This window comes from Pan troglodytes, chromosome 16 (genome assembly GCF_028858775.2).
Source record: "Pan troglodytes isolate AG18354 chromosome 16, NHGRI_mPanTro3-v2.0_pri, whole genome shotgun sequence".
Lineage (NCBI taxonomy): Eukaryota > Metazoa > Chordata > Mammalia > Primates > Hominidae > Pan > Pan troglodytes.
The window spans coordinates 24259649-24284800 of NC_072414.2; the positions used below are offsets into that span (position 1 = coordinate 24259649).

Consider the following 25152-nt stretch of genomic DNA (forward strand, 5'->3'; position numbering starts at 1 on the left):
GGGAGGCCGAGGCAGGTGGATCACCTGAGGTCAGGAGTTCAAGAGGAGCCTGACCAACATGGTGAAACCCCATCCCTACTAAAATTACAAAATTAGCTGGGTGTGGTGGCACATGCCATGCCTGTAATCCCAGCTACTCGGGAGGTTGAGGCAGGAGAATCACTTGAACCCGGGAGGCAGAGGTTACAGTGAGCTCAGACTGTGCCATTGCACTCCAGCCTGGGCAACAAGAGCAAAAATCTGTCTCAAAAATAAATAAATAAATAAAAGTGTCAAACTCATAGAAGCAGAGTAAAATGGTGATGCCAGGGGTGGGGGAGAGGGGAAACTGGGTGAGAGGCTGGACAAAGAATACAAGCTTTCAGTTACAAGATGAATCAGTTCTGGGGTTCTCATATACAGCATGGGTGGTGATGGATGTGCTAATTAATTTGATTTTGGTAATCACTACACAATGCATACATATGTCAAATCATCATGTTGCACACCAAAAATATTCAATCTTTGTCAATTAAATATTTTAAAATTTAAAAAATACATTTTTAAAATATAATAATGAAATGAACTGTCATCATGGTTAAGTAACCTACCCAGATTCAAAGGAGACATAAAACTAGATATTCTCAAGTATGCAGAAAGAGCCACTAACACTACGCAAGTCAATAAATGCAATACACCACATAAACAAGATTAAAAACAAAAATTACATGATTATCTCGATAGACGCAGAAAAAGCATTTGACATTAAGCATCCCTTAATGATTAAAGCCCTCAGCAAAATCAGCATAGAAGGGACATAAGGTAACAAAAGCCATCTACAACAAACCCACAGCCAACATAATACTGAAGGGGGATGAGCTGAAAGCATTCCTCCTGAGAACTGGAACAAGACAAGGATGCCCACTTTCACCACTTCTATTCAGCACAGTACTGAAAGTCCTAGCCAAAGTAATCAGACAAGAGAAGGAAATAAAGGGCATCCAAATGGCTAAAGAGGAAGTCAAACTGTTGCTGTTTGCTGATGATATGATAATATACCTAGAAAACCCCAAAGACTTCTCCGAAAAGCTCCTAGAACTGATAAATGAATTGAGCAAAGTTTCAGGATACAAGTTTATTGTACACAAATCGGTAGCTCTACTATACACCAACAGCAACCAACCTGAGAATCAAATCAAGAACTCATCCCCTTTTACAATAGCTGAAAACAAAACAAAACAAAACTTAGGAATATACCTAACCAAGGAGGTAAAAGACCTCTACAAGAAAAGCTACAAAACACTGCTGAAAGAAATCATAGATGACACAAACAAATGAAAACACATCCCACGCTCGTGGATGGGTAGAATCAATATTGTGAAAATGACCGTATTGCCAAAAGCAATCTACAAATTCAATGCAATTCCCATCAAAACATACCATCGTTCTTCACAGAACTAGAAAAAACAATCCTAAAATTCATATGGAACCAAAAAAGAGCCCACGTAGCCAAAGAAAGACTAAGCAAAAAGAACAAATCTGGAGGCATCAACTGATATACCCTAAGGCCATAGTCACCAAAACAGCATGGTACTGGTATAAAAACAGGCATATAGACCAATGGAACAGAATAGAGAACCCAGAAATAAAGCCAAATACTTACAGCCAACTGATCTTCAACAAAGCAAACAAAAACATAAAGTGGGGAAAGGACACCCTATTCAACAAATGGGGCTGGGATAATTGGCAAGCCACCTTAGGAAAACATTACCAATATAAAAATCCATGGCAATATACTAAATTGTATTTTATAACTGATTAAAACAGGAATTGGGTAGTAAGAATTGGCAGTATTTAGTACTCTCCAGTTGAGAGACATGTTGGGGATAGAGAGTAGTCTGGCCTTGTCCTATATACCTATATGGATCTGGGGTAGTCTTCCTGATTCATATGACTTGTGTGAAATATCCCTTAAGAGTATCCAATTCCTCCTGGGCCAGGCCGTGTTGCATCCAGGTCACTTGTACCTCCCCTCTTTCTCTCCGAGGCTGCTTGTCCTCTCCCTGCATGCTCCAGGCCTCCTTGGACTTTCAGGGAAGCTCTAGTTGGGAAAGAGAGCTATTAATTAACCACCCACTCGCTCAGCAATTCAGTGTTATGCTAGTTTGCTTTCCTGTGGGGACAACCTCAAAATCTCGGTGGCTTATACCAACAGCTATATTCCACTTGGGTTAGATGAGGGCTGCATGTTGTCTATTGGTCTGATCCATGGGTTGCTTTTGCTCCAAGGTCCAGGCTAAAGGAGATGCCCTCTCTTGGGGAATGTCATGCCCCTGCTAGAGGTAGTCTCTGCTTGGACTGGGCACACTGCTACTTCGCTGCTCATTTCATCAACCCCAGCCAGCCACTGTGGGGCAAGCCAGTGTTCCTTGCTTGTCAGAGATGCTGTACTTTGCATACAATGGTGAAGAGAGTGAACAGCAGGGTGTAATTAAACAGTCAACCACAGCCTGAAGCCACTTTCCCTGCTAAGTGGACCTCAACTCAATGGTCTCATTCTGAAAGATGTGGCCTAAATTCTTGCTTGGAATGGTAATTCCTCTCTAATAGACTCTGCTGTTCTCTTGCCAGTCAAGAGGACTGAAGGGGATTGAAGCTCTGAACCTAGGCTCAGTGGCTACTGCCCCTCCTCCACAGCCGCTGGCTTCCAGCAGACATTCCTGATGCTGATGTGCTCCTTGGAGTGCTGAGCTTTGGGGGAAATCCTGTTGCATGGTGCCAGACCCTCCTTCCCCATCTCATAACTCCATCACAGAGTTGGTCTACCATGGATGAACTTATCCTAGGTTCAAGATATTCTGCCCAGGTGACTAGGCTTCTCCAGTGACAGATGGACCACTGCTCTTACCCCCTCATACCTGCTCCATCTGAGCTACTGGCCAGCTGGCCTCACCCGCCAAAGGCAACTGGGCCATGACGGCTGAGTAATAAAAAGTAATGCTGTGCTTTGCTTCCAGACTCACCAAGAACCCTCTGGCTACTAATTTTGTGTAGCAGATTTGCATTTTGATCCACATCCTTAGGTGCTTATGAAATAAAACTTGGATGCCTTTTGATAATCATGTTCTGGGTGTGTACCCAAAAGTGGAGTTGCTAACTCATAGGGTATGATTTTGTTCAAAACTGACATACTGTCAATAGTTTTCCAAATTAATGGTAATAATTTATACCTACACCAGTAATATAATATGTTTCTGTCAATCCTTAAATTTTAGCCATCATGAAGTTAAGTAATGTGATGCCTCTGGTTTTATTTTTCTTAGAATGACTTTGGCTCTTTTTGGGTTCCATATGAATATTAGAACAGTTTTTCTAATTCTGTGAAAAATTGCATTGGTAATTTGATAGAAATAATGCTGAATCTATAGTATGGACATTTTAACAATATTGATTCTTTCAAAACACCAGCATGGAATGTTTTTCCCTTGGTCTGTGTCATCTATGATTTCTTTGAGTAGTGTTTTGTAGTTCTCCTTGTAGAGATTTTTCACCTCCTTGGTTAGATGTATTCCTAAGTATTTTAATTTTTTGGGGGGTGGTGCTATTTTGAATGGGATTTCACTCTTGATTTGGTTCTCAGCTTAAAAACTATTGGTATATAGAAATGCTACTGATTTGTGTATGCTGATTTTGTATCCTGAAGCTTTACTGAAGTCATTTACCAGGTCTAGGAGTTTTTTGGTAAAGTCTTTAAACTATTCCACAAGGCTACAGTAACCAAAACAGCATGGTACTGGTACAAAAAGAGACACATAGACCAATGAGACAGTATAGAGAACCCAGAAATAAGGTCACACGCTTACAACCAACTGATCTTTGACAAAGTCAACAGAAACAAGTAATGGGGAAAAGACTCCATATTCAACAAATGGTGCAGGGAAAACTGCCTAATAATATGCAGAAGAATGAAACTGGACACTTAGCCCATATACAAAAATTAACTCAGGGGGATTAAAGACTTAATTGTAAGACCTGAAACTGTAAAAATGCTAGAATAAAACATAGAAAATACCTTTCTTTAGCATGGCCTTGGCAAAGAATTTTTGGCCAAGTCCCCAAAAGCAATTGTTACAGAAACAAAAATTGGTGAGTAGGATTTAATTAAACTAAAGAGATTTTGCACAACAACAACAAAAAAACATCAACACAGTAAACAGACAACCTACAGAATGAGAGAAAATATTTGCAAACTGTACATCCAACAAAGCAGCATCTATAAGCAACTTAAACAAATCAACAAGCAAAAAACAAATAACCCCATTAAAAAGTGGGCAAAGGACGTGAACAGATACTTCTCAAAAGAAGACATATAAGTGGCCAGCAAACAGATGAAAAAAAAAGTTCAACATCATTAATCATTAGAAAAATGCAAATCAAAACCACAATGAGATATCATCTCACATCAGTCAGAATGGCCAATATTAAAAGTCAAAAAATAACAGATGTTGGTGAGGTTGTAAAGAAAGGGGAAATTTTATACATTGTTGGTGGGAATGTAAATTACTCCAGCTACTATGGAGAGCAGTTTGGAGATTTCTCAAAGAACTAAGATTTGAGGTACCATTTGATCCAGCAATTTTATTACTGGGTGTATGCCCAAAGGAAAATAAGCCATTTCACTGAAAAGACACATGAGCTTATATGTTCATTGCAGTGCTCTTCATAATAGCAATGACATGGAATCCAGGTGCCCGTCAACTCTGGATCGGATAAAGAAAATGTGGTACCTATACACCACGGAATACTATGCAGCCATGGAAAAGAATAAAATAATATCCCTTGCAGCAACATGGATGCAGTCGGAGGCCACCATCCTAAGTGAACTAATGCATCAACAGAAAACCAAAAGTCACGTGTTCTCTTATAAGTGGGAGCTATATTGTGGGTATATGTGAGCATAAAGATGGGAACAATAGACACTGGGGACTCCAAAGGAGGAAAAAGAGGGGAGAAGGGCTAAAAACCTCCTATCATGCAGTATGTTCACTACATGGATGACGGGATCAATAGAAGCCCAAACCTCAGCATCATGCAATATACCCCTGTAACAAACCTGTATATGTACCCCCTGAATCTAAAGTAAAAATGTAAGCAAATAAAATAAAAAATGTAGGCCTCTTGATGAGTACACAGTGTTATCTCTTGATTGGTTTACTTTGCAGTTTCCTGATGATTAACGATGTTGAACCACTTTTAATGTGAGCATTGATCATTTGAATACTCTTTTATTATGAAGTGCCTATCCAAACGTTTTCCCAATGTTTTAATTGAGTCTTTTTCTTACTGGCTTTTAGAAGCACTTTATATCATCTAGGCATAGGACCTTCGCTGCCATACTTAAAATATTCTCTCCTACTCTGTGATTTATGTTTTCATTATTTAAACATTGTATTTCATTGAAGATATATTCAATATTTTAGTGTAGTCTAACTTATCAATCTTTTTTATGTTTAAAGTTTCCTATATAGTGTTTTAAAAAATCTGTTCCTACACCAAGATCATTAATATAATCTGTTAGAATATATTCTAAAATTTTTATTGCTCACTTATTGCATTTAAACTCCACAAGGAAGTTATAGTGTGTGTCTATGAGATGTAAAATAAGGCTCAAATTTCTTTTTTGAACATGAATACTCAATTAAGCCAACACTGTCATTAAAATGACTGTTCTTCCTTCACCATTCTGCAGTGTTACCTTTGTCTCCATCGAGTATGCATGCGGCTGGTTTTGTTCTTTTGTCATGTTCTGTTGGTATGTGTGTTTATATTTATGTCCCTACCATACTGTCTTGCTAATATATCTTTATAATAACTTTTAATATTTAATATTGACTTCTTTACGAAATAAGCTAAGCACAGAAAGACAAATAATGAACCAGGTGCAGTGGCTCACACCTGCAATCCAACATTTTGGGAGGCCAAGGAGGAAGGATCATTTGAGCCCAGTAGTTTGAGACCAGCTTGGGCAACATAGGGAGACCCTGTCTCTACAAAAAAAAAAAAAAAAATTTAAAAAATTAGTCAGGCATGGTGATATAGCCTGTGGTCCCAGCTACTTGGAGGGTGCTGAGGCAGAAAGATCGCTTGAACCCAGGAGTTCAAGGCTGCAGTGAGCTATGATCACGCTACTGCACTCCAGCCTGAATGACAGAGTGAGACCTTGTCTGAAAGAAGGAAGAAAGGAAGGAAGGAAGGAAGGAAGGAAGGAAGGAGAGATGAAAGAGAAAGAGAAAGGAAGGAAGGAAGAAAGGAAGGAAAGAGAGATGAAAGAAAGAAAGAAAGAAAAGAAAAGGAAAGAAAAGAAAAGAGAGAAAGAGAGGAAGGAAGGAAGAAGGGAGGGAGGAAGGAAGATATCACGTGATCTCACATACATATGAAATCTAAAAACCTTCTAAGAGTAGAGCGTAGAATGGTGGTTGCACAGGCTAGGGAGAAGAGGAAATGGGGAGATAATGGTCAGAGGACACAAATTTTCAGCCAGACAGGAGGAATGACTTAAAGAGCTCTATTGTACAACATGGTGACTGTACTTAACAACAATGTATTGTATACTTAAAAATCACTAAGGGAGTAAATATTAAAAGTTCTCATCACAAGACAATAATAAGTATGTGAGGTGGCGCATATATTAATTAGCTCCATTTAAACATTCTACATTGTATACATATATCAAAACATCATTTTGTATACCTTTAACATACAATTTTTTTTGTCAATTAAAATTAAATATAGGCCAGGCACGGTGGCTCACGCCTGTAATCCCAGCACTTTGGGAGGCCAAGGCAGGTGGATCACCTGAGGCTGGGAGTTCAAGACCAGCCTGACCAACATGGAGAAACCTCGTCTCTACTAAAAATTAGCCAGGCGTGGTGGCACATACCTGTAATCCCAGCTACTCGGGAGGCTGAAGGAGGAGAATCACTTGAACCAGGAGGCAGAGGTTGTGGTGAGCTAAGATTGCACCATTGCCCAGCTTGGGCAACAAGAGTGAAACTCTGTCTCAAAAAAAAAAAAAAAAAGTAAATATAGTTCATGTCCTTTGCAGGGACATGGATGAAGCTGGAAGCCATCATTCTCAGCAAACTAACACAGGAACAGAAAACCAAACACTGCATGTTCTCACTCATAAGTGGGAGTTAAACAATGAGAACACATGGACACAGGGAGGGGAACATCACACACTGGGGCCTGTAGGGAAGTGGGGGACAAGGGGAGGGAGAGCATTAGGACAAATACCTAATGTATGCGGCGCTTAAAACCTAGATGACAGGTTGATAGGCACAGCAAACCACCATGACACTTCTATACCTATGTAACAAACCTGCACATTCTGCACATGTATCCCAGAACTTGAAGTAAAATTTAAAAATATATATGTATAAGTTAACTAATTTTAAAAATAAATACATACATACATAGAAAAAATATGACTTGTTTAATCATGGCCACTTAATTTGCCATGTAAGTCTTAAAATAAGAGTTTTGTGACTTCTTTCTTTTATGTAATAAACTTTTTACTTTTGGAATAATTTTAGATCTACAGAAAAGCTGCAAAAAAAGTAAAGAGAGTTATCTTATCCAGCTTCCCTTAAAGTTAACATGTTACACAACCATGCTACGTTTGCCAAAACTAAGAAACCAATATTAAATTCTGAATTTTCATTAACAGTAATGTATTTGCATTCCACTAAGTTTTTACACCAATGTTCTTTTTCTGTTCCCAGTATCCAGTTCAGGATACTATCTGGCACTTAATCACTACGTTTCCTTGGGTTCCTCTGGCCTGTGGCCAACTCTTAGCCTCTCCTTGTTACTGTGTATCGACAGTTTGAAGACTACTGGTCAGGTCCTTAGAATGCTCTTTGTGTTTGATTATTTTTTTCCTGATTAGGCTGGAATTATGAGCTTTTGGAAAAAATTCTGCAGAGGTTAAGCTTCCTTCTCATCACTTCATATCAAGGGGATGTGATACCAACATGCCTCATTACTGGTGATGTTCACCTTGATCATGTGGTCAAGGAGGCGTTTGCTAGGTTTCTCTACCACACAGATACTCTTTCCCGGCTTTCAATACTCTAGTCTTGCATGTGAATCACTAAGTCCAGGCCAGGCACAAGGTGGCCTGGGAGGTAGACACTAAGGTCCAATTCCTGGAAGAGACAGTATCTATTCATATTATCTGGAATTCTTCTACAAAGAGTTGTCCTTCTTCTTTCTTTTGTATTTACTTGTTCATTTAATCATTTATTTATATCAGTGTAACCTCATGTATATTGATTTTATACTTTGGGTTGTAAGCCAATACCATGTTATTTATTTTATATCAGGGTCACTTCTATATCTCTCTGATATGCCCCATCCTTTTTGCTTTTTTGAGCATTTTCGTTATTCCGGCACTTGAAAATGATACACGCTTTTCTGGCTATCTCTTGCCTCAGTGCACAGACTAGCACCTCCAGTATCATGTTGAATAACAATGGTAAGAGCAGACATCCTGTTGTTTTAATTTCTAATCTCTGAGAATGCTCTTACAACATTTTTTCATTCAATATAAAAACACCTTTCTCACATTTAGAAAGTGTATTCCTATTTCTAATATAGTGATAGTTTCTTTTTTAACAATCATAACTAGACAGTTCAATTTTTTAAAATGTTTTTTTCATGGAGAATTATGTTGATTGATTTTCATATGTTAAACTAATCTTGTATCCCTGGCCCCCAACATGACCATGATGTATTTTCCTTTATGTATATGTCACTAGACTCAGTTTGCTAATGTTTTTATTTGGATTTATTTTGTAGTTTTATGTTTTGAGACACAGTCTCACTTTGTTGCCAAGGCTGGAGTGCAGTGGTGCAATCTTGGCTCACTGCAACCTCTGCCTCCCAGGTTGAAGGGGTCCTCCTGCCTCACCCTCCCAAGTAGCTGGGATTACAGGCACCCGCCACCACGCCTGGCTAATTTTTTTGTATTTTTAGTAGACATGGGGTTTCACCATGTTGGCCAGGCTGGTCTTGAACTCCTAGCCTCAAGTGATCCGCCTGCCTTGGCCTCCCAAAGTGCTGGGATTACCGGCATGAGCCACTGCGCCTGGCTTGGATTTATTTTTAAGTCATATTCAAGAGAGAAATTGTCTTTCAAGAGTTTAGAGTAACTTGTTAAGAATTCAAGAGCAATTTTATTTTTTCCGATACTCTTATTTTGGTTTTGGTTGTGACCAAGATTATCTTTCCCTCATTGGAAAGTATTTTCTCTTCTTCTATTCTCTAGAATGATTTGTGTAATATGACTTCTTATTTCTTCCTCAAATGTTTGGTGGTAAAAATCATCAGTAAATCCTTTGGGACTTGGCATTTCTTGATGACAAATTGTTTAATTACAGATTCAATTTTATAATTATAGGGTTGTGAAGACTTTATATTTTTGAATGCACTTTAATAAATCATATGCTTGGAGGAAGTTGTCTGTTTTTCAGCAATTTTTGTATAAAGATTTTCATAGTATAAAGATAATTTTGTATAAAGATTTTCATAGATTTACTAGTTATTTTTTAATACCTGTATGATCTGTGGCCATATCCCTGTTTCAGTCCTAAAATTTGTTATTTGTGTCTTAATTACCTTAGAATTCATTATAAATTATTTTCATATAATTTATATTTATAATAATTATTTTTATACTTATATTTATGTTAAATATATAAATTATGTAAACTATAAGTAACTGTATAAATCATCATGTATGATTTCGTGTGTGTGTGAGTGTGTGTAATGAGTGAGACAGAGAGTGAGAATAATATAATCAACCACCATTAACCTATCACCCAGCTTCAGAAATTATCAACTCAGGGCCAAGTGTTTTATTAAAAACCCCATAAATTCTCTAATATGAACAGAGATGTAAAATTATGTTAAATACATTACAGAGATCTTTTCAAATGTTTATTGGGCATTCAGTTTATTCAATCAAGAATTGTCTTTTTCTTTTTTTTTTTTTAATTTTGAGACAGTCTTGCTTTGTCGCCCAGGCTGGAGCGTAGTGGCAAGATCACAGCTTACTGCAACCTCCGCCTCCCAAGTTCAAGCGATTCTTGTGCATTAGCCTCCCAAGTAGCAGGGACTACAGGTGTGTGCCACCACACCTGGCTAAATTTTGTATTTTTAGTAGAGGTGGTGTTTCACCATGTTGGCCAGGCTGATCTCGAACTCCTGACCTCAACTGATCCACCTGTCTCAGCCTCCCAAAGTGCTGGGATTACAGGTGTGAGCCACCGTGCCCGGCTGAAAATTGTCTTTTTCTATTGGGTCATTTTTCTATTCTATACTGATTTTTACATAACCCATTGGGTTTAAAATTATTCTTTTTATGAACAGCCAATCTAAAATAGCATCTCCCATCTCTCACGAAGCTCTATTCTCCCACCTGCTTTAGTTCTCTCCTTGGTACTTTCTGAAATCTGAGGTTTATCAACATATGTAATGATGTATTTATTAGTGTCTGCCTCTCCTATGAGGGGAGGATATTAGTTTTGTTTCCTACAGTTACCCTGATGACTAGAACAGGGCCTGGCACATAGACATTCAATAAGGATTTGTTTGAATGGATTAATTAACTTGATTGATGTATAATCTGAATATACTAAGCCCCTGTCAGCTATATCACATGGTTAGAGATACATGATACCTAATCCTTGCTGGCTTATGGTGTCTTTTTGCATACAGGTATGTTTAACTTTAATGTTGTCAAATTATTATAATACCTATTTTCTTATGATTGTCTACATTAGTAAATCTGTCCCCATCCTGAGAACAAGAACATGATCCTTATTCTTCCAAAGACATGCTTAATTTTGCTGCTCACTATTAGGTTTTAATCTATCTGAAACATTTTTATAAACGGTGTCTGATAAAAATCTACATTTTTCCTGAATAAACAGTGTTTGGATCACTTTATCCCATAATTTACCTCTTACTTGCTGATCTGCAATGCATTTCTTTGCACTTAAGGTTTGATTCTCTTTTGCCTATTGGCTATGTCTATGCACTGCCACGTTCTTTAATTTTCATAGATTCCTAGTAGGTTTGATAGTTTTAGTTGGTGAGTGCCCACCCACTTTGGTTCCAGTGCACGATTTGCTAGAAAGACTCACAGGACACAGACAGCTATTAGACCCACAGCTATTGTTAATTACAGTGAAAGGATATAGATTAGAAGCAGCAAGGAAAAAGGTGCGCACAGCAGAGTCCAGCACTAAGGAGGAGGCATGGGCTTCCAGTTGTGCTCCACATGACTGACCTCAACCACTCAGTCTCCAGTCAGCTGTCTGCCACTCCCAGAGGTCAAAGTGACACAATGTGACCCAAGGCCCAGGCATACATAAACAGGTGTTCACTATAAAGCATGTTGATAGCATGTGGTGTGACCCAAAGCTTCAGGTTTACAAAGTCACTCAAATCACACAGAATATTACAAAGGCTCAGAGGTTATCTCCAGGAGCCTGTCAGGGACTGTCCTGAAGCCCTCCGGAATATGCAGGGTTTGGGCAGCCCAGGCCTGCTGAGTTAACACTTTACTGCACAGTTCTTCTTTTCCAAATTTTTTTTTTCTTGGCCCTATACACTTTCATATAAATTTTATATTTAACTTTTTTCAATGAAATACCCTGCTGGTATTTATATTTGAATTGCATTTAATTATTAAATATCTTCATAATATTTAGGCCTCTGATACAAAAACCTTGCCTATCTACTCATTCATTTTTAGTTTATTTTCTGTGTTGAAAGACAATGCTACATTTACTTCTGCATAAATGTTTTGCATATTTATGTTAGATTTAATTTTAGGTATATTGCTTTCTGTGAGTAAAGTATATACTTTATTTTTTTAAATTCAGGATATTTGCATCTCTCTCCATAAATGAGCTTGGACTATAATGCTTTATTCTCACATATTTTTATATATTTCTTTCTGTTTCTTTTTCTATTCTCTAGTACAGATGATATAAGACTAGAAGTATCTGTACCTTGAATAGAATTTATTAGCAACACATCTTTGGTACTTTGTCAAAGTTAATTTTCAAGAGTTGATGTAATTCATTTAATTCATGTAGGACCATTAAAGTTTTCTATCTCCTGTAATTACTTCAGCTGGTATAAATTTTTCTAGGAAACAGGCAACTGTAATTTGCCATACTGTAGGTTGTCTAGTGGACCTGTAACTTCTGCCTGGCTCTCCCTGGCTCTTACATCTCTTCATTTCTGGAAGAAGTCAGCCACCACCCTGAGACGACACTCAAGCAGCCCTGGGGCAGGAGGTTGTGTGGGAAGGAATGGACTTCTCAGAACCTACTTCCCAGAAATGTGAGTTAGCTGCCTTGGAAGTAAGTTCTCTAGTTCAAGTCTTTTTTTTTTTTTTTTTTTTTTTTTTTTTTTTTTTGCCGATGCTGTCGTTCATTGCGCGGAATGGGGGTGTGGGGGTTAATTGGGCGTAGGGGCCACGGTGGGGGCACTGCTGCCTCAGCTCGTCAGTACATTCATCACGGTGGCGGGACCCCAGCCTCGCCCCCGCGCCGGGCGCAACCAGGCCCGCCCCTCGGTGCCAGTGCTGGAGGGAGCTGGGGTGCTGCTCCCCAAGGTCACCGCGGGACGCGCGTGGACGGGGGCCGGGTCAGTTATTGCATGAGCGCGATGGGGGCAGCGGGAAGCCGGTGGGCCAAGTATTGCACTTAAAAAACGATCCTCATCGGACGGCGGGCCACCTAGAGGGCGGGGGGCGGGCGGGGCTCCACAGCCGGCTCCTCTCAGCCACTGGGCCGCCCCGTCCCTGTTTTACAGCTGGGGGAACTGAGGAACTGAGGTGAAGGGAGCCCCCTCGCACGCGAGGCCGCCGCCGGGGGCAGGGGCGATGGGAGTGGGCGCAGGGCGATGAGGGGGGACGGCCGGGGACGCGGAGGGGGCTGCCCCGCCGGCCCTGCCCGTCAGTCCAACTACGGCTACCTATGTCTTGTCTGTGGCTTCTGGGAGGGCTGGCGGCCGGGGCAGCGCAATGGCATGGCTTTGGTCTGGATGACGGCCCCGCCTCCGGCCCTCCTGGGCCCGCAGGGCGGTTGGCGAGGGTCACAAGTTGGACGAGAGGCGCGAGCGCGCGGAGTCCTGGGGGTCCAGGCCGCTGGTGGCGCCGGGTGAGGCCGAGTCCCTGCGATCCGGGCTGGGCGCGGCGGCCCGGGCAGCAGGCGTGGGTCCCAGGCGCGGTGTGGAGCTGCTGGCCGGGCGTGTGGAGGCCGCTGGGACAGGCGTTCCGTGGGGCAGCGAGGGCTGCGAGGCGGACAGTGGGCGCAACGCGCAGCTCAGGCGGCGCGAGGGCAGGGCGGTCCCAGCAAGGGGGGCGGCGGGCAAGCTGCCGTAGGGCGAGGTCCGCGGTGCCCGGGGGCTGGCGGGCGCGCCCAGGGGGCTGGCGGGGGGCGGGGGCCCGGGTGAGGCGGCGGCAGGTGCGGGCCCCGGGGGCGGGCGGCGCACGAGGCGCGGCGAGCCGAGCGCCAGCGGCCCCACGAGCGGCCGCGCCACCTGCGGGCAGAAGCTCATGGCCACGGCCTGCTGCAGCGTGGCGATGGCCGAGGTGACCTGCGGCGGCGGCGGCGGCGGGAAGAGGCCCAGGCGCTGACCCAGCTCGGCCTGCTGCACCATCTCGCCGTCGTACTTGACGATCTCCTGGATGATGGCGTTCTACTGGTTGTTGAATACGCCCGAGTTAAGGTCATGCTGCACCTTGTGCAGGAGGATGGAATTCTTCTTGCCGATGCGGTCCAGGCGGTCGATGGCCACCGTCTCGAAGGCGCGCCGCATCATGGGGTACTCCTCCAGCACCTCGTTGAAGTTGTCCACGCTCAGCGAAAGGAGGCGGCAATAGGTGTTGGCCCGCACGCTCGCCATGCGGTGGCCCTGGGTGAGCAGGCAGATCTCCCCGAAGTAGGAGCCATCGAACAGCTTCATCTCCTTGTTGCCCTTAGCGAGCACGCTGACCACGCCGTGCTGGATGAAGTACATCTTCCCGATGGTGCCTTCGCGGATGAGGTAGTCACCCGGCTGGAAGACCTCGAACTTGAGCTTGGTCAGCATGGCCGTGACGAAGTTGGGGTCAGCATTGGCGAACAGCGGCATGGAGGCCACCAGCTTCCGGCAGTTGAAGTTGACAATCGCCTCCCGCAGGGGCCCGTTGAGCTCGCCCAGGATGCTGTCCTCGTCGAACATCTTGCCCTGGTAACGGTGCTCGTAATAGTCGTGGATCTTCTGGCGGAAGTCGGCCGGCAGCTTGTGGAAGGACATGTACTGCTCCACCTGCTTGTACTTCTGGTACTGGCGCCGCGAGGAGTCCAGCGACTGGATGAGGGCAGTGGCGTGGCCGATGAACATGGCGTAGCAGGTGGCACTCACAATCATGCTGAGCATGGTCAGCCAGATGTCCGTCATGCTCTCGGGCGCCTGCCGGCCATACCCAATGCACAGCATGTGGCTCATGGCCTTGAAGAGTGCGAAGGAATACAGTTCGCTCCACCAGTGGTTCACCATGCCATTGATGGACACCCAGCAGTTGCACGGGAAGTCCTGCAGCATGGCCACCAGGAACTGCAGGCAGCCATCCCAGTGGCAGAGCAGCAGCATCATACTGATGAGGTTGCAGAACCGCATCACCGCGCTGGCCAGGTCATAGGTCATGTGGAAGATCTCCTCCCACTGGTGGATGTAGCGGATCAGGCGCGAGAGGCGCAGCAGCCGCAGGAGGCTGAGGATCTTGGTGAAGCGCACGATCCGCAGGGTGCACGCCGTCTTGTAGACCTCGGAGTCGATGCCCTTCTCCACGATGAGGAAGATGTAGTCCACGGGGATGGAGGACACGAAGTCCACCATGAACCACGTGCGCACGTACTTCTTGATCTTCTCTTGGTCCAGGATGATCTCCGTGTTGTCCTCGATCACAATGCCGGTGCGGAAGTTCAACACCAGGTCCATGAGGAAAAAGGTGTCCGAGACCACGTTGAACACGATCCACAGGGTGGTGGTCTCGTCCTTGAAGAAGGTGATGCCCACTGGGATGATGATGAGGTTTCCCACCACGAACAGCAGCATGGTGAAGACCCAGTAGAACCTGAAGTTGCTGTACGGGTGGATGATCCAGGCCCCCGCTGACTGGACGCGCTCCTGCTCGCGCTCCACGGCCTTCTGGCTGCCGAACATCCGCAGAGAGAACTTGTTGACGCCCAGCTGCAGGAGCGCGCCGAAGTGGCGCTGCATGAAGCTGGCCCGGCTGCGGCGCGGCTCCGCCGCCGGGCCGCCACCTCGCTGCCGGCCTCCTCCGCCGGCCCCGGCCCCGGCCCCGGCGCGGGCCCCGAGGCCGCCCCGGGGCACAAGAACTACACCTTGGGCCCCCGCGCCGGGCCCTCGGGCCCCGCGGGGCTGCACTGCGGCTAGCCGCGCCCGCACTCGGCCGTTCCGGCTGCCCTTGGCCGTGCTCGCCGTGCCCGGGATGCCGGGGCGGCCGCACTAGCTGTCGCGGCTGCAGAGCCGGTCCCGCGGGCCGCCCTCCTCCGCCGCCTCCTCCGCCGCCTCCGGGGGCAACGCCTCGGCCCGGGGCGGCTGCTGTTGAGGGGGGCGCGGCGGCGGCGGGGCTCTCCCCGGGCCGCCCGCCGCCCCCGCGCGCGTCCATGGCGAGGCGGCGCCCGGCAGTGCAGAGCGGAGCCGCCGACCAGTTCAAGTCTTTACGTGGACGTTACCCCAGACATCTGCCTGAAGCCTCCTGAGAGCTCCCAAACCAGAAATATATATTTGAGCTGCTCCTAAGTACATGACCCACCCACAAATGAGAGATCATCAAAGATTATTGTTTTTGAAATCACTAAGTAGGGGGGCGACCTGTTATGCAACAGTATATTACTAATACAAATGTTTTCTTATGATTACAAATAAAAATTGTTATTTGACTAATGACTTATGAGGATTTTAAAATATTAACATATAATCTTTTTTGTTATTTTTTATTTTGATTTCTAATTGCATTGCCTTACGACTGAAGAACAGTTGGATAACGTCTGCATATCTTTATTGAAAATTTTCTTGTATTTATGGCACATAGCCCATTTTTATAAATGTTCCATGAGTGAATGAGAATATGTACTTTCTAATTATTTGTTGCAGTTAAATATTGACACACTTGACAAATATGTGATCACTTTACTTACCAATTTCTTCATGAAGTTCTGACTGTGCATAGTTGATATTATGTTCTTAGGTTTAGACAAAAACTGTTGTCTTATTTCTGAGGAGTTGTATACTTGACCCTCATGTACTGAATGTATTTATTCCTAATGATACATTTTACTGTATGGTTTATTTTTCTGGATGGTAATAATACCATGGTGGCTTTCTTCTGATTAGAAAATGTCTGCTATATATTTTCCTTCCTTTTATATTAATATGTCTATTTCCCTATACTATATACATGTTTACTCTCAACATTTTTCTGTTATAAAATATTTCAATACGAATATCTATGTCTTTTTATTGGCATGTATCCATCTCGTCTCCATCCCATTTGTGGAGGAGAGATTCCCACACTGGGGTTATGGAAATGAGTGGACACATGACACCCAACACTAGACAGATGAGTTCACACCAGCTTATTAGTCACAGGCACACACGGCCCAGGGGAGGATGGAACCACATGATGTGGGGCCACATGAGGGCTGCGCTTGGAAACAGAGTGAACAAGCAGGAGCTGAGGGAGTCAGGCTTTGTAGTAACAAGAGGGTGGAGTGACACTTGCTTCCGGGCTCTGCCACCCATGATAAGGAAGGTTGTCTAGTGGACCTGCCACTGGAGCAGGGTGGGTAGGGGCATTATAGTTAGGCTATTCAAGGTCCTCCAGATTCTACGTATAAAGTGGCAGATAATGTTAATTTTGTGCCTTATAAGAAACATCTTTTGATCATTTATATTATTTTACCAATACATTTAGATGTATTCCATTCTTTTTATTATATGGTATGTATTATGCTCATTTTTCTGTTTTTGCTGGAGAGCTATACATTTTATTTTCCCTATTTTTGAAGATTCCCTTTCATATTTTAATACATATAGTTAACTATACAGTTTTAATTCCACCAGTTAACCAGGATAATTCAAAGACCTTAGGATTCATGAATTCTAATCAGCTCCCTTTCAAGTTCCATTATTTAAAATCTGGTATTTTAGCTTCACCTGGTTTTTTAAATCTGATATTAATTATGCTGTAGTTACGAGAACTGCCATCATTTTCTATCTTTATCCTGCTAGATGGGTCAACTGGAATCCTAGGTGGAGGGCCTGCCCTTCACAGCTGCCTTGTGTTTGCTTCTGCTAGAACCCTGTGGTGACACAGTGATGGCCACCCTGATATCCCTTCAGGAGTAAAGGGCTTATTGCCCCGAGACTGACAGTGCTGCCAGCAGAAGCCCTGGACAGACAGTCCTTTCAGGAGTAAGGACTTACTGCCTGCCCCATCTGACAGTGCAGTCAGGTGCCAGCCCTTCCGACATGGCCCCACCACCCAAGGTCATGGCCCCCTCCCAGAGCATCCCAAGACTGATTCACTTGGAGCACTAAGGGCCTCGCCTCTCGCCCTACTCCAGATAATTCTTAAGAGCCACGTAATCTTTAGAACTCCCTGCAAGGCTGGCTGAGTCTTGCCCTCTTCCTCGGCCCAGTCCCAGTCCTGCTTTCTACTCCTCACGTCCAGGTGGAGATTCCAAGAGCATTCCCTCATCCCTCTCCTGCATGTCAGTCTCTGTCTCAGAGCTTGCTTCCCACAACAATGTCACAGTGGTATTACCATCCAGGAAACAATTCCTATCAGTGTCTTACTTTGTCCACTCCCAAGCCACAAGAAGAGCATGAATTCACACGTGAATACACTGGAGGCATCAGCCTTTGCCTATAAATTCTTAGGGGAGACTTTACCACCTAGAACCTGCGATCAGTCAAACAGGCTCTCTGTTGTTTCTCTGAACCCACAGGAGGTTGAATGTTTTTCTAGTCTCTGGCTTACTGGGAGGGAGGGGCAGTGTCAGCATATAGGACAGGCTTACTGTGGATCTAGGTCTAATTTCTACCTGATGCAGCCCAGAGCACCACCTCCTACTATAAAACGAAGATGTCAGTGAGGTCCACTCATGTGCTTTACAGTTGTGGTTTGCAGATTCGTCTTAAAATGTAGTCTTGGGACTTTGTTGGAATTTCAGCTCTCCATTTGAAACTGTTTGCTACAGTATCCAGTACTTCTGAATGTTCTGCACTAGGGAGATACTCAATTATCTGCTCTGCCCTATTGCTGGGAATGAACATCTTCTCATTATAAATTATGTAAGCATTGTTTATGCATTTTTATGAGCTTGATTTGTGAGATTCATCCTTTCAGAGATATATTCTTGTAGGAACTGGTATAATGAGGTTTCTAAATCTAAAATGCATAGAATCTCAGGCTCTGCTGCTTGTGGAAACTCCTCCAGGTACAGACACAATTGTACAGACAGTGCAGCGCAGGTAATATTCTCATCTCAAAGAGATCCGTTTAGTTGAACACATTATCTACCAAAGAAATCAGGCCCTTGCGTTCATTTGATAAAGGAAGTCCCACTGGATTGCATATTTCCATCTTTTTCTTCTAAACTCTATGACTCCAGAACCAGGCTCAGGGCCTGGAAATCATAAGGGCTTAACATAGTTATTTTGATGAATTTTTTAAGAAGTGATTTTCCTCATTCTGTAGTTTCTTCCAAAGAGTGAAAAAGAATCGATTTTGCTGAGTTTTTGGAATAAATCAAATATGTTAGATATGGTTTTTCTACCTTATAGAGGAGTAACGGTACCATGGTTTCTGAAAACTTGAAACAGCACAGAAGTGGCTGCTCTCAGCCCAGACAGGAGTTCTCCTGAATATTATCTGTGAGTAATGACCTTCAAGTTCATATGAATAGCACTTTTCAAATGGGCCCTAAAACATTCTTCTTTAACTTTAAAAAGACTTGGAAGTAATATTTCTCTGAATTACTGCACTGCACAATGAATGTCTTTCTTTGCCAGTGAAGGGTGTCTCTGGACTAAATAATTTTGTTTTGCACCAAAAATAAATGTATTCTACTAAGGAATTATATTGGAGTACATGTAAATGCCTAGCTTAAAAAGAAATGGCTCACATTAAGGTAAAAGCTCATAGTTTAAAAATTAGACTTCCACCTTCTTGTAAGGAGTAATGCCGCATCCTTTCCAACTGTCCTTTGATGAAGAAGATTAGCAGATGAATGGATACAACTCTTCCAGCTGAAAGAATCCTTAGAGGTCATTAAAGGGAACTCCTTACCTAATATGAGTATTGACATTACAACAGATGACAAAGAATGGGCTTGGGAGGAATCAGACATGGATTCTTTGAAACCAGAGCCATCCCTTCTTGCCTTTCTCTGTGCTCGGCTCAAGATTACCATCAGTAATTTCCTCTTTCCTTTCTTCCATCAAGACAAACCTGATCTGTCCTGTGCTACACTTTCTCAGTTCTTACCAGGTGACAGAGTGCTTCATGCTAAGTTGCTAATAGTTTTTCAGTTTTTTTTTTTTTTTTTTTTAGATGGAGTTTCACTCGTCTCCCAGGCTGGAGTGCAACAGCACAACCTTGATTCACCGCAACCTCCGCCTCCTGGGTTCAAATGATTATCCTGCCTCAGCCTCCCGAGTAGCTGGGATTACAGGTGCACACTATCATGACCACCTAATTTTTATATTTTTTAGTACAGCCAGGGTTTCGCCATGTTGGCCAGGCTGGTTTTGAACTCCTGACCTCAGGTGATTCACCTGCTTCAGCCTCCCAGAGTGCTGGGATTACAGGCGTGAGCCACTGTGCCCAGCCAGTTGTTAATAGTTAATAATACCTTGATCTCATACCACTTTCCTGCAGAATGTTCAAGTGAAACATTAACTTTATTTCTAATTTAAAATAGAGATATTTGGGGCTTATGTAGGCTATTACATAGGGCTGAATCAGATAATTTGGTTTGATGCTCTTTTTAATGCTCCCAAAGTCAGAATGCCTGTACTCTACCTGTGAGGCTAGTCCTGACGTGGCCTCCAGATGGACTACTCCAGAAAGGTTTTCCTTCATATCATTTGCCAGTTATCTGAATCCCTCTGTCTTGGGATGAAGATTGAGCACACACTCAATATGCATTAAACACAAATGACCTAAGTGAGCATTTAAAAGCTGATCTTGGCAACTTTGGTAATGCTGGGAGTAATGTCAATTATTTTTAAATTATAAAATTACTCTGAATGTACCACACTGACTTGCTTTTCACTATAACATTCTAGAAAGCAGCGTGGATCAAGGCTTTTTCTTTTGCAGAATCTATCAAATTTCAGGAGGGAAAGACATGAAGGACCCGAGCACAGACTGGGGTAGACGGTGTCTCTGATGGGTCCTGGTGATTCCTGCCTCCTGGTAGGCAAGCCCTCCCCTGAGTTTCAGCTGGACTTAGTGACTCACTTCTAACATACAGAACACAGCAGATGTCACTTCTGAGATTAAGTTACAAAAAGGCAGTGTCTTTTGCCTTGAGCACTCTCTCTTGCTCTCTGCTCAGTCTGAGGGAAACCAGCTGCTATGCTGTGAGCTTCCTAATGGAGAGACCCACAGAGTGAAGAACTGAGGTGGCCTCAGCTAATAACCAGCAAGGAGCTGAGCCCTCTGTCCAATAATCTGAAAGGGGCTGAATCCTGCCAACTCTACAAGAGTTAAGTTTGAGTGGCTCCTTGCTCAATTAAACCTTTAGACAAGATTACAGTCTGAGCTGACAGCTGGATGGTGACCTTGTGAGAGATTCAGAGCTGAAGATGCATCCAAGCCATATCCAGTTTCCTGGCACACAGAAACTGTGAACTAATGGCGGTTTTAAGCCTATATGTTTGGGGATGATTTGTTATGCAACAATTGATACCTAATACACAAGGTAAAACATATAGAACTATTCTGATTTAATCTTTTCTTCTGGAACTAACAGCAAGAGGAGACCAGTTCTGGTTAATAAAAAAGTTAAGAACTGATGTGGCCAGTTAGCAATTTTTTTGTATTTCTTTAAAATATTGCATGTCTTAAGTATTGTATGTGCTTATCTCAGTATAAGGCAAAATACGTTTACAATTGTGTTTTAGAATTCAGGCTTCACAGCCAACACCCAGGCACCATGGTCAATGATTGCTTTGGACTCTAAATGAAAAACCATTGAATGTTAAGCTTGCAAATGCAGCATTATAAGATATCAATTGTGGCAGGCATCAGAATTCTCCTGTCTCTAACTTAAAATTGGGGGCTCAGCATAGCTCCTCCCCCATTTTTTATACTCTTCATCAGATACAGTCATCAATATTTTTCTAAACAATTATTTGAATTTGCTCTGCTTAGCAATACCTATTACTAGACCCTCATCACCTGAACTCAAGTAAAAAAAAAAAAAAAGGGAGAGAAAGATATCTTATGAGCACCTGTCAAGTACGAGGTCCTACACCTGATATTTATAGAGGCAAAGATGGAGTGGTCTAGTGTCTATGCTCAGACAAGTGGCTGCAAATTAGGGATAAAGTAAACACTACACAATGCATCTAATATGAGGCAGGAGATGTCCAATGCCACAGAGACATACCAAAAAAGTGACATGAGGTTTCAAACCAGAGAGACTTCAGAGCTAGTCGAGAAGATCAGAGACAATATGTGAAGGGTCTCATGCCCAGCAGCTTGGTGCGCCTTGTCAGCTCCACGCAGGGATGGATTATTCTGCAGTCACATGAGAAAGTGGCCCAGCTTCTCAGGGAGCATCTCTTCTAAGGCCATGTCTTCTTTTCTGTTGACACCCATCACAGTGAGTTGGTCTCAGGTCCATCTTTGACCTGCCTGCCCGAACTCCTCATTGGATATGAGGTTCTGTTTCCCCAGTACTCTGGGACCTGGTCCCATTTCATTCCCCACATACAGTGTTGTGCTTGGTCACGGAGGGAACAGGTAGGCCACACTTCCCAAGCCAGCCCCATCTGGTTTCCCAGTCCTGAGTTCTCTGCTTACTTTGGAAGGCAGCTCAGACAGAGTTGACATTTGTGATGAGGAATGGGGTAGATGGCAGTGTAGAGGGAGATGCTCAACCACCTTGGAGTGAAAAACACCAGGCACACAGCTTAAAGCTGGAGGTATGTAAATACTGTACCCTCTTCTTTGTGTTCAATCTAGGAAGCTTCCAGGATCAAATATCATGGTTTACAGAACTGTCCTTGCAATTGAAGGTTTTATGTAATGGATAGTGTTTGTTTCTAGGAGAAGGTCTAAAGGAATTTGCCTCTATGGCTGGTTTTATCCTCTGTAATTTAGGGGACACAAAAGGGGTACTTAAAAATGCGTGCTTTCAGTAGATTTTATTTAAAACAATCTACATAACTTTGGTATGCTGGGAGGCAAACAGGGGGTCTAACTGCACTTTATAAAGTATGGGATGGCAAAAGATGAAAAAAATACCAGCAGTTTTCCTCTTGGACTCTAATTGAATTCACTCTTTTGCAATATAGGTCATTATAGTAACAGCAGGGGCTGTGGAATTATGAGAGTGGAGAAGATATTATAATTTTGAGATCCTTAAATTCATGGTGAATAGAGTTTTCTTTCAGTCATATTTGGTGAGGAATATATTTGACACCCAAGAGAAATTTGGAATATCATTAAGTCAATACATTCTGTGAAGACCAAAATTCTTTTCTCTATTATCATGGAGTCTTAGGACAAAAAAGTATTGTGAGAAGTCAGAGGATGGAATAGATTTTGGGAGCAGTGTGAATAACAGTGCTGTATTGGGAAAGAGTAGATTAGGGTGAGGATTGGAATTTAAAGATCTATTGAAGGGAAAAAAAGACATCACAGGGTTATCAGTTTAATAGAACTGATCCAAATATCAGAAAAAAAATGATCAGACATGGTGCCCAGTATAGAATGAGTGAAAAGAGGATGATGAAGATAAGTTATTAGGAGGCTACTGTAATAGCTCAGGCCAAAAGAATGAACATGTATTACTGTGCCTGCCTTAGTCCAAAGATAAGCAATGATCTCTAAGACCATTTAGTGTGCTAAATTGAGAAGCCAGTAGGAGACAATTTTGAACCATTACTAAGTTATTTGAGCTTTCGATGAGAAAAGCATGCAATTCCCTTACTCAGGTTATGTTGGGATTTGAAATGTAGACTGAAGTATTTCTAGCTTCCCCATAATCAATTTCAATTTTGCCAAGCTTTGAGGTGATAGGAATTCAATGAGGGTCATTAATCCTGCTGAGAATAAAGCAGACACAGTCCACAGAGTTTCAGGCTGCTTTTCTGATTGTGTGTAGACTCAGCCATTGTGCATAGGCCATGGTCCAGCCAGCTGCACAGGAGCTCCGTGGAGGCCCAAAGGCAAAGTGAGAAAGTAGGTATCAAAAAAATTGGGATCATGTCTTTGTTCCAGCCACTGGGTCCTCAGCCCCGTGGGGCATGGTTGTCCTTCTCCTCTGACCAAAGCACATGTGCACTGCCAGCCTCTGGTTCAGGAACCTTCTGCCCTGGTGAGCTCTCACTCTCTGGGCTACTGAAAAGCTGTCTGCAACCATCATGTACCTGTTTTTAGTTGTGACTGCTTTGCTGGATGAAATGTTCGGGCATTGATATAACCTCAGCGAACAGTAAGGCATAATTTGTTCATACCATGTCCTCCTTATTAGAACCATCAGAGAACTGTGAGATCTCAGAGTTAGATATCTATGCTTCTTTGGGTCTTAAAAACCCTTTGAATCATATGAACAGTGATATTTCCTACTTACACTAACTGCTAGGAAGTTCTGGATCTGTGTTCTCAGTTCTAACAAAGTGTCCAGAACCTGAGTGGATACTTTATTTTTTTCTGTACTCATTTGCCTTTTTCTGGCTTTATTTTCCTATCCTTTTTTTTTTTTTTTTTTGCCCTTTTCCCATTTCTCTGCTTTAATTTTTTTTCTGAATTTCAAGTCCTCGTTGAAAAAAAAACTGGTGATACAAAATTATGTTTACAGAAAAAAGCAGCCCTTCAGCTTATTATACTTTTATTTTGATGAGCACCAAAATATCTTTTTCTTTAAATCAATACGTGAGGCTTTTTTACTTAACAAGTTATTTCCTAATTTGAGACATCCTTTCTCACATATGATCATGTTTTGCAAGTTAAGTCACCTACACTTATTTATCAGCTTTGAGAAATCTCCTCCAACCACAGTATTTCCACGATGAAATGCACATTTTCATGAAACACACATCTTTTATAAATGTGCTGTGATCTGCAGCCATAAAATGGCCATGCCACTGAGCCTGTCTGCACCAGCACCTCCCCTGACCATCTGTTGCCCAAACCCATGCATCCTGTGAAGGCATTTGTTCACTGGCATTGCTTCCTGTCAGCCTCCAGCCTTCTCTCCTTCTGTCTAGTCATAACCTTGTCATGAGTTCTAGTGCCAGGAGAACTGTAGAACTATGATCTGATTCCAGGGCCCAAAACGTCATGGTAAGCTTGAGACCCCTGATTGCCACTCTTATGGAAGCCCCATTGGCCACGCTGGCATCTTGTATTTGTGGACCACAGGGTATAGAGATTAAACCATCTCATTAGCACCCTTTTGTGAATAGAAAAGAGAACCCCAGAGACTGGAGAGAGAATCCAGCCCAGACTGAGGGATGGGCAATCCTCAACCAGCCTCCCCGCAGCTAGGATTCGAAATGTAGACTGAAGTATTTCTAGCTTCCCCATTATCAATTTCAATTTTGCCAAGCTTCGAGGCAAAAATGGACACTTTTGTCTGTCCAGACACAGACACTTCTCCATAAGCATCTTTGGCAGAAGGAATTTCAGGATCAATTTTCTTCACATATGCATGGAATTGGTTTGAAAAGAGCCACACCTGTTTACTCGCAATGCAGCTAAAAAGGAGCCACACGCAAAGAAAGAGTGGGATATAGTGAAAATACCATGGGATCTGGTATCAGTGACCCTGGAGCCTA

General features: G+C 43.1%; 1 long non-coding RNA gene and 1 pseudogene across 1 annotated transcript in view; both read right to left on the reverse strand.

Moving 5' to 3' along the window:
* The window catches only part of LOC129137098 (uncharacterized), a 60781-nt gene that overhangs the window by 17458 nt on the left and 18171 nt on the right, over window positions 1-25152 (reverse strand). The window lies entirely within an intron of this gene.
* LOC467640 (potassium/sodium hyperpolarization-activated cyclic nucleotide-gated channel 2-like) lies at window positions 13156-15738 on the reverse strand (annotated as a pseudogene).